Source organism: Mycteria americana, chromosome 2 (assembly GCF_035582795.1).
Source record: "Mycteria americana isolate JAX WOST 10 ecotype Jacksonville Zoo and Gardens chromosome 2, USCA_MyAme_1.0, whole genome shotgun sequence".
Classification (NCBI taxonomy): Eukaryota; Metazoa; Chordata; class Aves; order Ciconiiformes; family Ciconiidae; genus Mycteria; species Mycteria americana.
In genome coordinates, this window is record NC_134366.1 from 73,416,425 (window position 1) to 73,428,498 (window position 12,074).

The window sequence follows — 12,074 nt, forward strand, 5'->3', positions numbered from 1 at the left end:
CTCATTTACAAGCAGTCAGCTTTAGAAAACTTTGAGAAGTACTACTCTCCAGTCCTACTGTGTGCACTTCAGGAACAAAAAAAAAAAGACTACGGAAAAGATATTGGATCTTGATGACTGGTTTACATATCTGCAGTATGAACAGCTTATTGTATAATAAGGCACTTCCATTAAAATTAAAAGCATTGGTTTATTTTTTCATTAAATGATCCTCCACCACCACCAGTTGCACATGTACAGAGAACACGCGGTTCTGGACAGCATGCCCTGCCACAGACTAACGAACAGCTCAGAAGGGAAGTTTTCAATTATCCCACTCCAAGTACATCATTCCTACTGGAAGGATATTGCAATCTGCAGATTTAATTTATATTAAAAAATAATATCCTGCATTTTACATCCTAAATTAAAACAGATGTAACTAAAGCCTTTGAAAGTAATTTTGGCTAGTGCTTCATTTATATCTACAGCTGAAGCAGACACTTTCTCAGGCATTTGTGCCAAATTTGACTAATTCTTCTGCTCTGTGTTTTAATTACTGTATATGCTTTCCTGTTGCAGTTAAGAATATCCATTACACACTTGAACAGCCAATGCTATGAGAAAGTGTGCTTTTTTTTTTTTAAGCCTAGTGGTGTTTCAAATCATTATGTGATACTGGCAAAGCTCTACAGCTTGCAGATGCTTCTGCTATATACTGCTATAGATAGTCTGTACACACACACGCCCCTGACCCACATCTGACCTTGGCTGCAGCAATGCACAGCACATCCAGAGCAACCTCACAGATATAAGAGAAGCTACACAGCATCGTGTTCAAGCCAATGTTATGCTTAAATACCACTGCACTTCTCCTGCTATGGCACCTATAATTAAAGCCAACTTCAATAAACATTTTCTTCTCAAAAAGACTGATTTGTTGGGGTTAGATTCCTTGCATCCCCATCCCTCCTGTGCAAATGCACGAAAAGCAATCCTGCCAAGAACTCAGTTCATACAGCATAGCCCTGTACCAGCATCCCTGGAGAATCCCAGCCTCCTAATTTATGGGCTGAATTTCAGAGACTTGATAACAGTTATTCTTTAAGTTCAAGAATCCATGTCAGACAACAAGGTTTGGAGATCACCCCCTTCTAGTGCAAGCTTTAAGTTTCCAGTCCACTTGTAAAGTTAAACAGGGGGAATTTCAAGTGCAAAAAAATGTAAACTGCTGCAATCCAGTCCTTGCTTTGCTTGGCTTAACTGCTGGGTTACCTCCCCAGGCAGCCAGATGCAAACTGTTAGTGGAACTGGAGTTTTAGATAATTGTATTTGGTGAGATCTTCCTGCAAAAACAGCCTTGTTCTCCTCCTTGCCTTTATAGACCAAACCACACAATGAAGTCACTTCTACATGGGTGTATCACATACTGTAGGTATGTGTGTACATACATTGTCTATGGTTAACACCAAAAGATGAGTGAGCAAGTTCCCCTTGAATTAAACCAACAATGTCTAGACCAACTGCTTCAGTCAGTCTAAATTTCAAGAAAAAGGGAACACCTGCAAGCAGGAGAAGGTAATCACAGCTGTCTTAAAGTAAATTATGTGGGAGGATTTGCAGATTTTAAAAAATGAAGTGTATTTAAAATAGTAATTTTTGAGTACTGAAAGTCTGAGATATTTCAAATAAGAATAAAATGTATACTTTTTGCATAGCTATGGATCAGAGTCTCCTCAGTTGTACAAGCAAAACTTTGAACTCATTGCAGAGAAATCAGCAGAACTGTTTGTTACACCTCTGTGGATTTCAAAAAGTAGAACTTGGCCAAAAACTCTTTTCTAAGAGGAAAATATGCCTTTGCATGTTAACTGATGAAAATAAGACAACCTTTGTAAAATGTTCACGTCCGTTCTACCATCATTTACACAGGAAATAGTCTCTTCATTTCAAATGAGACTCAAAAGAACTGTATGTGATAATGTGAATGACTTTATTCTTACCTGAATGCAGAGAATATCCAAAGGACCTAATCTGGCCTAGTTTTTGGCCCATGAAAGTGTTCAAAGTCAGCTTAGACAGGGCTTTGAGCAACCTGATCTAGTGAAAGATGTCCCTGCCCATGGCAGGGGGGGTGGACTACATGATCTTTAAAGGTCCCTTCCAACCCAAACCCTTCTATGAATAAGTATGAACAGTCTCTACAAAAAAAGACAAGACCATTTTATGCCATTTTGGGGGGATTTTTCAGTAAGAACTGACAAAACAGAGAAAGCAAAGGGTTAACCAGAATGTGAAAGCTATTCAAAGCAAGTCTGAAATTATCACATGCTCTGCCCACACTAAGCTTTACCATGAATGCTCACAGCTTTGCTGCAGAGATTCAGACACATCTAGGTCTAGATCCCTGCTCAGAGCATAAAATCAAGGGAATTCCCAGCCCCATGCCAGGAGAACAGTACTGTGGGAAGGACTCATGCCCACAAGTCCAGTAACTGGTTTCAGATACAGAACCCGGAGTTTGGCCTTTTTTCTTTATGGTGGGGCAAAATGTTACAGTGTTTATCTGTACTGAAATTGGGTATTTGCCAATACAAAACAATTAAGCTGGGCAGCGGTCTCCTCTGAACAAATGAAAGCACATGTGCTACATTTTGTACTCCTTTTCCAAATCTTCAGCCAAATCCTTGATTGCCAAAGCATCAAAAGCCTTATTTTTGGTTATTTACAGACTCTTCCTCAGAAAGTACAGCATGTGAATCAAAAGCTCTCTACTTTGCCTGCCATTCGGGGATTTTTAATAGAACTTGGGCTAGTAAGTACTTAACTTTTCCTTATGACAAAAGCTCGATTTTGAAATATACAAGGCTCAAAACCTACACCACAGTCCCCAAAGAAAATAAGAAGAATGTTTTAAACCAGTGTACATTCAGGAAGCTCTGAGAAGTCAGCACTCTCCATCTCTGATGCATATTCCTATTTTTATTGTATTCGTTCCCTAGCAGAAACACCTACCATCACTGCATTCCTTTTTCCACCAGCTTATCAGTGCATGCCCTTGACCACAGTACAAAAAACAGCATTTACCAACACTCTGCAGGTGAAAGACTATTCTTCTGTATAAATTATACATCTTAGGAACTCAGCATTTCTTTCACACTGAAAACCCATTCAAGCCTTCCCGCATCCGTGGGCTAAGTGGTTTGCTCCAGCCAGGGGGGCCAACAAATGCTGATATTTCAAGAAACCTAATCTCTTAATGATTGGGATCAGACAAAGGGTATGGCCATGAAAGAGACAGCTTGAAACAGGCCTAATCTCCAGCATATCTGAACCTACAGATGGCAGAGACGCGGCGCTGCCACCAACGTAGCTTCTACTGACTGTAATCTGCCTACCCAAGGGTGGTCTGACCAGAGCAATTGAATTGCACACGGAAATCTCTCACACCAATACTTCTGTCCTGGAAAAGTACAGCATGGCTGGGTGCTGGCAGGAGCCAAGCAGGCACCATCTCCATCAGACGACAGCAATGCGAACCTGCCGAGAAGATAGTATTCCTGCTCTGATCACAGCAAAATTCCCACTTCTTGCTTTCCAAGACTGCTGGTTTCCCCAGGTCTGCCATCTCACTGGTGCCTCTGTACCTGAAGATTTCCTGACTGGGCAGCCCTGTGCTGCCCTTCCCAGTTTATAGTCACAGACAGACTGTTAGTTTTTACAGAGACACTGAACGTTTTCTAATTCACTCCCCCTAACAGCCAAACACAACGCTTGTCAGCACTGGGGCACACAGCAGAGGCTCAGCTTTTCCAGTCAGCCCACTCGGGGCAGTGATACGTAAGGGTACGTCCCCCTCCCTCTCCTCCAACAGAGCCCCAGTTGTCTGCCCTGCAGCTATAAGCCGCTATCCCCTTCACTTCCTTGGAAAATACAAGTATTTCCACCGCAGCTTATCCTCTCCCTGCAAGAGAGCCTACGTGCTAATCGAGACCCCCCAAAAAAATTATTTAAAAACTTTGAGTTGTAAGCATGCTAAAACAAGTTTAAACTTTCAAGTTGAATTTTCAGTTGACATATAAACTAAACCAATGAGTCACCGTGTGTACCCAGTGTCCAAAACTAATGGTATGCTATCTGCAACACAGCCCTCCTACACTGATCCCCGAAATAAGAAAAGAGACCGCCCCGACTGTATACAGAGCACTAACGTAACCAGAATTAATCATTTCCAAGAGGGCTGAGAAAAGCCGCTGTCACGCAGCTGACCCGAGGAGCATTCAGCCTGGGAGAGGGCCATCCTCCCTGGGACAGAGCACATCTGCAAAGCAGGACGTTTTCCAAGCTAAGAGCTGATGTGTTTTTCTGGCGGAGGAAACAGGAGCCGGGAGGATTATGGTTACTTTCGAGGGCCCTGGGAAGGTGGGGGAGGGAGGTCAGGCACCCAGTGCGCATTCACGCAATTATCCAAGCACCAAAAAAAAAAAAAAAAAAGTGTTATTCTGATCCCTCCTTCAGCAGAACAGCAGCAGCATTCAGCAAGCCGTGAATTTACTTCATGGGAGTTGCTTCAGCTCTCTCAGGGAGCTTTTTCTGCCTATACTGGGTTTTCTGTCTGGTGTGTCTTTTATTAACTTATAGAGCATGCATATAAGAGGAGGCACATGGAGGCTGGGGAAGTGACAAAGCAAGGGAGATGAGCAGATTGGCATTTCAGGAGTTAAACTGAGTTTTTCCAAAGTGCTCATCACCATAGACTATTTAATAATAAAGTAACTGCAACAAAAAAAAAAATTAGTTAAGACTGTCACTCCCCATTAAACTTGATTCAACAGGTTAAAGGATGACCGGTCAGTTTTTAAATACTCCAGGACAGAAAGACTTGTTACTAAAGTTTCTAACACCGGAGTCCATTCTGGATGGCAGAACTTATGCTTAAAGAGAAGATTACAAAGGAAAGACCGATGCAGAAACCACTGAACATAAAACCAACATGACAAAATTAGCTCCATGCTCCTATTAGTAATCCACCCTAAATATCCTACAGCTGACAAAAGAACCGATGTCTAGCTGTAACCCTACAAAAACACACCCATCCAAGTGCAGAGTTTACGTAGGTTGGGCCAAAAGTCTCAAAACAACAAATTTCTGGATACTTCAATAATTGAGTCTTCATTTAAATATCTGTGATGGAAATAGATGCTTATCTTTCAAAAATTTGACATTTAAAAATTTAACTGAAAGTGTAAGCCCAAAGGCAGCATGGAAGAGAGGAAACCTAAACCAGTAGCTTCAATGACAGACTGAAATGACAAGGAAAGCATCACAGAAACAGAAGTTTGTCTTTTTCAAGGAAGTGTTGACTACTTCATTTCACCTAAAACTTCTTGCACATTGACTCTCACGTACCCAAAACATTTGCAGTGGTACTCACTACCTGCTGCCAATACCAAAGTGTGCATTGCTCATTCCCATTAAGATGAGCAAGGATAGCTTTAAAAATAAGGCTGTATTTTAACTTCTGAATCTGAAGTTTACTGCGCCTGTTCCAAGCAATTCCATTTTAGTAATTTGCCATGTATCAGGAGGCCTGAAAATTCAGAATCCAGGGTTTTCTGTGGAAAACAAGCCACAAAATTTTTCATCGAAGATGTCCTTGATGCAGTTATGATGTTTGTGGCTCACTCAGGGACAGGTCAGAAGGATTCCCATCGAGAGAACAGCAAGTCAGACCGAAATCTGGTGGCTGATTTAAAGAAAACAGCCCCTCCTGTTCTGAAGACATAAACTAGTGACACAGAAGAGTTTTCTTTAATGTTCTGGTATTAGATTCTGCTTTTTATGACAAATCAATACAACTTTAAGATAGTTGTTTCACTCTGTGGTGCAGCAGATACATTCCGATTAATTTTTAGAGGTAGAAGTGGTTGTGATGGGACTTCTGTACTTATTGACCAAATCTTAAATCCTGAGATCCTTAAATCTTAAAAAAAAACCCAATATATATGGTACTATTCGCCAACAAAAAAAAAAAAATAAGTATTCTCCAGCAATATGAAAAGCTGGGTTTGTGCCACAGGCACCTTACTTTTACCCAGCAGCGGGCAGTGCTGCTGAAGCAGTGGCTGAACAGCACACAGGAGCTCCTGCAAGGGATGATCTTGCAGGTGACCAAAGTAAGTTCATGACAGGCAATGAAGAAACTTTCTACAGTCCTGTACAAGATCAGAGAGTTATGGTGTTACACAGGAGGTTCAGAGTTAGGGAATTCACTTAAAACATATGTTAAAGGACAGGAGAGCACAATAGGAACCTCTGCCAGATCTGCTGGATGTTCTGTTCTCACCCTCTGTCTGCTGCTGCCCTGCAGCTTTCAGTCAGACACTTGTCTTTGTCACTGGGAAGACACATCCATTTAACAATAGAAACAAAGATGATTCATGAATGCACATGAGTGGATATTTCCCATGGAACAGAAGAGATGAAGAGAAACCAATTCTAGAAATGAAAAGTTTCTTATAAAGTTTTATAGAAACACTCACACTGATTGTCCTTGGCAAAAACCACAGTCTTTGAGACAAAGCGTGCCTGTGTGCAAGCCAACAGGCAGGCACATGACTTCTTTTCTTGAAACACATCTTATGAGTCAAGAAGTAAGACCCCACAATTTGCTGTTTAGCAACATCACCACCATCATCAGTTGCCTTTACATAAGTTAATAAATAGACATGATAAAAGCATTAAAGGAAAGCACTTGACAGTTTATTTCTACCCTTTCTATCCCAGGTATAAATTCCATCCTCTAAGACAACTGGGTTCTTCTGATTTAAATTACTGTAACCTACAGCTTGAGTAGAGCTGGTCAAAAAGTTTATTTAAAATTTGTGTTTTGTTTAACAGTTTTCTTGGGAAAAGAGTTTCTGAAAACTTCAACATTTTCAACCTGAACTGTGGGACAGGAGGAGTGCCCCAGAGGGCTCCCCTTGCACAACCCAGCACAGCACTTGCCATGTGCTGCTCTGTTCCTGAATTATGAGCCCTGTCTCACCAGGGCCATGGCAAACAGTGAAAAACAGATCTGCTCTTTCACCAAGGACTACTGCTTCATTCAGCTGATCACTGATCAGGGCAAAATAACTGCATGTGATAATTATGGAGTGTAATGCATGTGCATGACGGAGAGAAAGTTAAAATTTAAGACCTAAAGTTGATAGCCCTCTGAGTGCCCCCTCTCACAAATTCTGGTAAGATTCAAGAAGCACTTCTGATGATTTTCACCACCATTTCTCTAGCAGCTGCACTACTTGAGCTATTCAGTCTCAGAGTTTTAAAGTAATAGCTGAAATGTATTTTTCTACTATTTTCTTCTCATTATAAATGAAACGCCCAAGCCATATTCACTTAATAACACAGAGAAAAGAGAAACAAAGAAGAAAAGGGAAGAAAGGTCACTATCAGGCCAAGATCAAGTCTGGAAAATTTCAACTTGAGGCATGAGCATTTCAGGAAGTTATAAGCAACTGGAATAATAAAGGAATTATAATTGAAACACTGCAAGAATTTTAACTATAGCTCTTGCTATGCTAACCAAGTATTATTTAATGTATTTCAATAGCATTCAGAAACTCTTCTTGGCTGAGACACGAATGGTCTGTGCTTTCAAGATCACTCCCAGCCTCCTTGAAAAGGCAGAAGAAAGGGATAGATGGTGTTGGTCACAGCCGCAGCTGATGGACATCAGCACAGCACCCTTACTTTCAGTGGCATCAGTGAGTCGCAGGAAAAGGGAGCAAAACCAGAATCCCCCAACTTGTAATTGGTCATCTGGTTTACTTCTAGTGTTGCTTCTTCCCCATCACAGAAGTACCATGTCCGCTAGCCTCTCATCAGGGCAGCTAATTGAAACATGGCCTGTTCTGATACCTCCTGCAAGGGTATACAGAAGCAAAGAGAAATATTTCTCCAATTTAAGAGAATTTGCTGTTCAAATCCCAAGTTCAACATTTTTGTTCCCACCCCCTCCTAGCACATTCCCCTCAGCTCCTTGCCCTGCTCCTCACAGGAGGGCCATGAATCAAATGAAGCCTAATCAAAGTTTCCCCTGCATCTCTCCAGAACAGATTTATAATTGTGAACAGACTAAATGCACCTTTTTTCCCCCCTTCACTGCTCTAGAGTAACACAGGATCTAGAAAGGCATCCTGTAATTGCCGAATTCCTGTTGAAATAATCATTCTAGAATGATTATTTTTCCAAACAGTGTTCTGTTAAAAAAATTCAGACATCTTATGAAAATTCTGCATGGCAACCCAGGCATTTAAATGTCTCCTGCAAAAAAACCCCAATGTTTCAAGTTCACTCCACTTGACTCCACTTAGCAAGTATTTGCAAAGGGCAGGAATGCCTAAATACACAGAGTTTCTAATACCAGGCTTTTAGAGGCACTGCCACCAGCATCTTCATTTAAGGTCTTTCCACACACTGTGATACTGTGTTTCAGTCAGAAACTAGGTCATAAACTTCTCTATTGGAAAGCATTTATAGCTGTTTGGACTGGATTATTCTGTTCAAGAGGTTATAATAATAAAGGAAGCTTGCAAGCCTACTTTTTCCAAACTCTTGGTATGACGTTGCCAGTTTGAGAAATTGGCTCATTACTTATCCTTGTTTGGCTCCTCCATTCTCGATTTCTTGTTTGCTTTGACCTCTTTCTGGACAAAGATAAAACTTACTGTTTCACCTAATTAACATGAGGGAGAATATAGAAAACTTTCTCATTTATTCCAGTTCCAGAATCAGTTTTACAAAAATATTGTCAGAGTTTCAAGAAGCATTCAGATGTTAAGAGTCCTGCCAAAGTTTACAATCTAGTTATATCCTGCTACAGAAAAAAAAACCTGCTCTGTTTTTTCCATTTTATACAAGTCTCTGGCAAGAAAGAATCCACCTCCATATATTCACATGCATCCAGATGATCTGTGGATAAACCTTATTCTCTTCAGTCTAATCAAATTGGCCAACTCACTTTCTCCCCTTCCAAACACTCACAACACATTTTTCTCAGCCACTCCTTCCTCCACAGGCAAGCACAGCAGTGGATTTGCTCTTCTCCCCACCACCACCCCTTTTTGAAGGCTTAAAACAGCGAGCAAACAGTTCAACCACAGTTCTAGTATTGCAAAGCTTTTTCTTTTGAGGTTCCTCCTCTTGGTTCTCCATTAAATAGCTGGTCATTTTGTACCACAGGCAAGTTCAGTGTCCACCGGCCTCCCAGAAGGGGATTCAGGGGCAAACCTTTGCCCATTTTCCAGGGACTTGAGGAACAGGACACCCGACAGTTTCCTCTAAGTGAGAAAGCTGGCTTGGCAGTCTTTTACGTGTTTTTCCATGAGCCATCAGAACAAATGCAGTGGAGTCATCTTCAACTGAAAAAGCCTTAAATGATATGCCATATCCAACTTGCCTTGTATCCAAGGATTCAGCTGAAGGCCTTGCACAGACGCAGTCCTTTGTAAGAGCTGCCTTATCGCTTTCTGCCCCAAATATAGGCGCAGAAGGGAAAATTGAGGGCAGATGGCATGGAAATAAGTGTACAACGTTAAGTTGGTTCTGTAATCAGGAAGAGATATTAAGGCGAAGATCTCCACTGTGTTTTGAAGACAAAAACAGAGCAAAAATAAACTCAGCTTTTACCCAGCTGCATAAATTCTGTCTCCCAGATATTCTCTGCCAACAAGGAGAATCAGTATAATTAAATTATTCTCCTTCAACTGGCTCTAAGATTGTAGCTAAGAGTTGGGTTTGGTTCTGCTTGCTTTTAAAGAATTTTAAAAGCCTTTTACTCTTCAAAGTGCAGTACTCTCTATTCTGTATTTGGCACATTCACAGTATCAAATTTTACCTTTTCAGAGAGGCTCACCTTCAGCAAAGTCATAGCCTTTTCCAGGTCAGCAATCCTACCACAACAGTTAACATCATATATATTGCACAGTGTATTTTTGTGACTACATCTAAGTAAGTCAGGTAGATTTATGCAATATTCACACTTCCCGCCATAGCCTTGACACGTTAGCAGGAATATGTGCAGTTAGGTCCTCAGAACGATGATTTTGCAGCAAAGGCACTATTTGCAGCAAAGGCACTACTGGCTAATTCCTTTTTTCTTTTTAACCCATCTAAAGTTTCTGTGAACCCAAAGGCAATGTTTTAAACGTACAAAAGAAAAACAACAAGAAAAAAAATATAGTTCAATTCTGATTAATGGTCCTATATTTTAATGAGTTGCTGGGAGACTCAACCCATTGAGTGCATGTCCCCAGGATATTTTAAAAACTTACGATGGTCTCTTCCACACAATCTTGAATTCTGTAAGGAAAAAAAAGGCCAGGACGACTGCCTCACAGCTCAGGAGACAGAGCATCTTCTCTGTTGCTTTCTGGAACTCCAGGATGTACAGAATATAAAGGCCACACAACTCCCAAATTATTATTAAAAAGCATGGGAAATGAGCTCAAAGAGAAAAGCCAGACAGGTGCCTCAAATCTACACATTAGGAAAGGCACCAGCAGTGGGAGAGCCACAGAAGTCCTTCAGTTTCATTTCACTTCAGGGAGATTTTAGTCTAGCTATTTAAAATGATGCCTTCTTTAGAGCTTAGCACCCATCACCCTTTCCCACCACCCCACTGGAGCAGGAAGGGCACTGTTCAACTCCCGACTCTCGCGGCACATCGTCCTAGTCCCCAGGTTAAATGAAGCTGGCAAGTAGGAAGTTCAAAACTAACTTCAGGGAGAGCTCCCTCCTCTCTCCCCCCCAGCATTCAGCTGGGGAATTCTGAACAGCGCAAAGTCGCAGAGCCTAAAAATTCAGCCGGGTTCAAAACATAATCTGACAAATTCACAGAAGGGGAAAGTGTACCCAAGAATACTCAACACATAAGCCACCGCTGACTGGGAGGTCCTCCATCTGCAGATCATGAGAGGTTGATCTGGGAAGCAACCATGTACTGGGCTTGCTCCACTCTCCTCTATTAGCATCAGCTACCAGTCACTCCCTGGGACAGGAGGCTGCTATTCCTTCCCTAAAGGTCTAGGCTTAACTTGGTCCCTTGATCTAACAGATATTGATGTTTTGATGCGTTTGCTGTGTTTATGCTCTTACAGCCTGCAAGTTGCAGAATAAAGTAAACTCCAGGGGTCATCCATTTGTATATTTTGTGCCCTTGCCTTAAGACACCTCTTTAACAGTGTGTCTATATTAGATACACATCTGGCTCCAGCCTGAACACAATGAAGTCTTCACTGTATTTATCTTTGCAATACTCTTACAAAGGAAAAGAAGAGGGTGATTGGAAGCCCAGAGATACTAAAGCCCATGCATGTACTAAGACACCACTTTATATATAAACCCAAGTCTTTTACTTTAGCCGAAATGTACATTTGGCAGTAACCACCTTCACTTCTGAGCATTGGCTACCTAGCAGCTCTACACTACCAGCACAAGGTGATCCTCATGTGCACAGAAAGCTCAATGTCGTCCCGGGCATAATCAAAGTTGAGCAAAAAAAGTACTCTGGACGCACTATGTTCTACCAGAAATGCAAACACATAGGTATGTAGGCACTTGCCTCCCACTGATATGGGGACTAAAGAATTTGTCCATGGTTTCCCAGGAAGCTTGTGACAGAGCATGAACTGAATCAAGACCAACCTTTGCTTGCCTTTGTGTAGGCTTTAACAAGCTTGGGTTAACTTCCAAGGGTATCAACAACTTGACAACTACATCCTGAATTGGCACAGCCTCAAAGAACAAGTTAAGTTACTTAAACCACTCAAGAAATGCTGAAACTGTCCTTATATTCAGGCCTACAGTTGTAACTGTTCATGTGAAATAAAATTCAAAAGTAAGTTAAGGAAATGCTTTTATACACTGGCAACAGTAAAGACTACAATAGCAGCAGCTTGTTTGTTCATATCATTCTAATCAATTACATACAATAATTATGTATTACTAATAATCTTACACTTTATCAACATCAGATAACTCTTGTACACAAGATGACTGAGGAAGAGAGTTTGATGCTTTGCACAAAGAAA

At 41.2% G+C, this 12,074-nt stretch overlaps 1 long non-coding RNA gene across 10 annotated transcripts in view; it reads right to left on the minus strand.

The window, feature by feature from the left end:
• The window catches only part of LOC142405772 (uncharacterized), a 265,132-nt gene that overhangs the window by 169,367 nt on the left and 83,691 nt on the right, over positions 1-12,074 (minus strand). The gene's annotated exons all lie outside the window — the stretch shown is intronic.